The 2889-nt window shown below is 32.6% G+C and overlaps 1 pseudogene; it reads left to right on the forward strand.

Moving 5' to 3' along the window:
- The window catches only part of LOC107673710 (amyloid beta A4 protein-like), a 17676-nt pseudogene that overhangs the window by 4447 nt on the left and 10340 nt on the right, over window positions 1-2889 (forward strand).

A 2889-nucleotide genomic window follows, 5' to 3' on the forward strand; every position in this document is an offset into this window, starting at 1 on the left:
CAATAATATGCAAGTGCTATATTAGTATATTATTATAGTGTTATATTTCAATTTCACAAAGAAATGTGCAGCATTTTGTCCAAGCAATAATAAAAGGACACATTTAATTTATAATTTGTCTTAAATCTCATTTTGTAAAATAAATCGTGAATCGAATCGAATCGGGAGTTGAGTGAATCGTTACATCCCTAATAAATACACACACATGCATGTATATATTTAAGAAAAAAATTATATTTCTATATTAAATATATTTCTATATAATATAAATTATACAAATATAAATATATATATATGTAAATGTTTTTAAAATATATCCTGTATGTGTGTGTATTTATATATACATAATAAATGTACACAGTACACACACATATATTACATAAACAAAAACTTTTATTTTGGATGCGATTAATCACGGTTAATCGTTTGACAGCACTACTTTTTAGTAACGCATAATCTTCAGTGTTCAAATAATGTGTGAGACCATATATATAGTCAACACTGTGTGATACACTGGGGGTATGGCTTAGTATGGAGAAAAACAAACCCACCTTAGTTATCATAGTTAAATATTTCTGTGTGGGAAATTAAGAAAACTGTATAGCCTACCATTCAGAAGTTTAGAGTTAGTAAGATTTTTTTTGATTTATTTTTTATTTTTTTAAAGAAATTAATACTTTTTTCAGCAAGGATGCATTCAATTGATCAAAAGTGACAGTGAAAACTTTTACATTGTTACAAAAAATCCAAATAAATGCTGTTCTTTTGAACTTTCTAGTCAACAAAGAATCCTGAAAAATGTATACAATGTTATCAAATGTATACTGAAAAAAATGTATTGTTTCCACAAATGTATTATGGAGTAGGCTACAACTGTTTTCAATATTAATAAAATAAATGTTTCAGGAGCACCAAATCAGCATATTAGAATGATTTCTGAATGATCATGTGACACTGAAGGCTGGAGTAGTGGCTGCTAAAAATTCAGCTTTGTCATCACAAAAATAAAATACATTTTTAAATATATTAAAATTGAAAACAGTTCTTTTAAATTGTAATAATATTGCACAATATTACTGTTTTTACTGTATTTTGATCAAATAAACTCAGCCTTGGTTAGCATATAAGAGGATTCTTTCAAAAACACTCAAAATCTTACAGAGCCTATATATATATATATTGAATACTATATAAATATGTATATATTATATATTTTACTTAATACCAGGAGATGGCTTCAAAGACGTACTTACGCCAAAAGCTTTGGTATAATTTGAATACTGTTAGCAGGGACGTCAAAAACAGCAACGACAGCATAAATTAAGCCTGCAAACTGTACAATAATAATCTTATAACAGCCACCACGTAATTTATTCACATCACAGTGCGTGCTAAGAACTCTCAAGCCCAGCACTGTTCAATATGTAGCCTAAGTGTTTATCTAGTCGACTCTCCATTCGGCTAGTTGGGACAACATTTGGTGCAATATTGAATCATATTTGTTGAATCCCTCTTCTTCCAAACATAGTTGCTGTTTTTCCTCTTTACATTGTCATCCTTTCTCTGACTTTAAGTCAGATTGTAATTAGAACAGTCAAGCAATAAAAAATGTGATCTGATTACTTCAATGATCAGCTGATTAACTAATCAAGTTAATGACAGTTGATCGTATATATCAATATTTGCTGAGAAAAGCCCCTGCATGAAGACAGCTGAAGATCATAGGCTTATGTGATAATGGTTCCTCATGTTACCGCTGATTTTGGCAGGTGCCATCGGATGACTCAGTGGGCTTGTTGGCGGAGCCCCAGGTGGCCATGTTTTGTGGGAAACTCAACATGCATATCAACATCCAGAGTGGCAAGTGGGAGCTGGATCCAACTGGCACCAAGAGCTGCATCGGCACCAAAGAGGGCATCCTTCAGTACTGCCAAGAGGTAATGAGAGAGAAAAGAGATAAAAAAAATTAGAATGAGTTCTGCTGCAGTGTCCGTGTTACTTGTCAGTAGTTACACAGATTGTAAAACCTTATTGTATCGTGACTACTTTAGTAATTAAAGTCATTTATATAATGATGAGTCCCCAGATGAGTCCTCTGCACAATGTGACTTTACTGCAGCCTGGAGTTGAACTGCTGGTTTCGTCTGGCCAGAGGAGAACTGGCCCCCGACTGGAGCCTTGTTTCTCCCAAGGTTTTTTTTCTCCATTCTGTCACCGATGGAGTTTTGGTTCCTTGCTGCGGTCACCTCTGGCTTGCTTAGTTGGGGACACTTAATTTCCAGCTATATCGTCGACTTGATTGCACAGATACTATTTAAACTGAACTGAGCTGGATGATGACATCACTGAATTCAATAATGAACTGCCTTTAACTGAAAATTGAGTGTTTACTGTTGTCCCTTTGCATTATTGACACACTATTTTCCTATTTAATGCTGTAAAGTTGCTTTGACACAATCTGTATTGTTAAAAGCACTATATAAATAAAGGTGAATTGACTTGACTTAATGACAATCACAGTAATTAATAGCCAAGGGCCTTCTGAGTATTACATAAGCATGTCAAATTCTATTAAGTGGTTGACTCATATGAGTTTTTCAATGGCTGATGATGTTATTTAGATAGCAGTGTGGACTATAGCCAATACAATGCCAATATACTCTACCATTCAGAGGTTTGGGGTCAGTAAGAATTTTTTCAAGAAATTAATACTTCTTTTCAGCTATGGTATGATCAAAAGTGACAATAAAGAAATTTTTTAATGTTGCAAAAGATTTTTATTTTAAATGAATGCTGTTTTTTAATGGAGCATCTTGAAAAATATTTTAACAGCTTTCATAAAAATATTAAGTAAGGAACAAAATTGTTTTCAACAATGATAATAATGAA

Source organism: Sinocyclocheilus anshuiensis, unplaced genomic scaffold, assembly GCF_001515605.1.
Source record: "Sinocyclocheilus anshuiensis isolate Anshui unplaced genomic scaffold, SAMN03320099.WGS_v1.1 scaffold628, whole genome shotgun sequence".
Taxonomy (NCBI): domain Eukaryota; kingdom Metazoa; phylum Chordata; class Actinopteri; order Cypriniformes; family Cyprinidae; genus Sinocyclocheilus; species Sinocyclocheilus anshuiensis.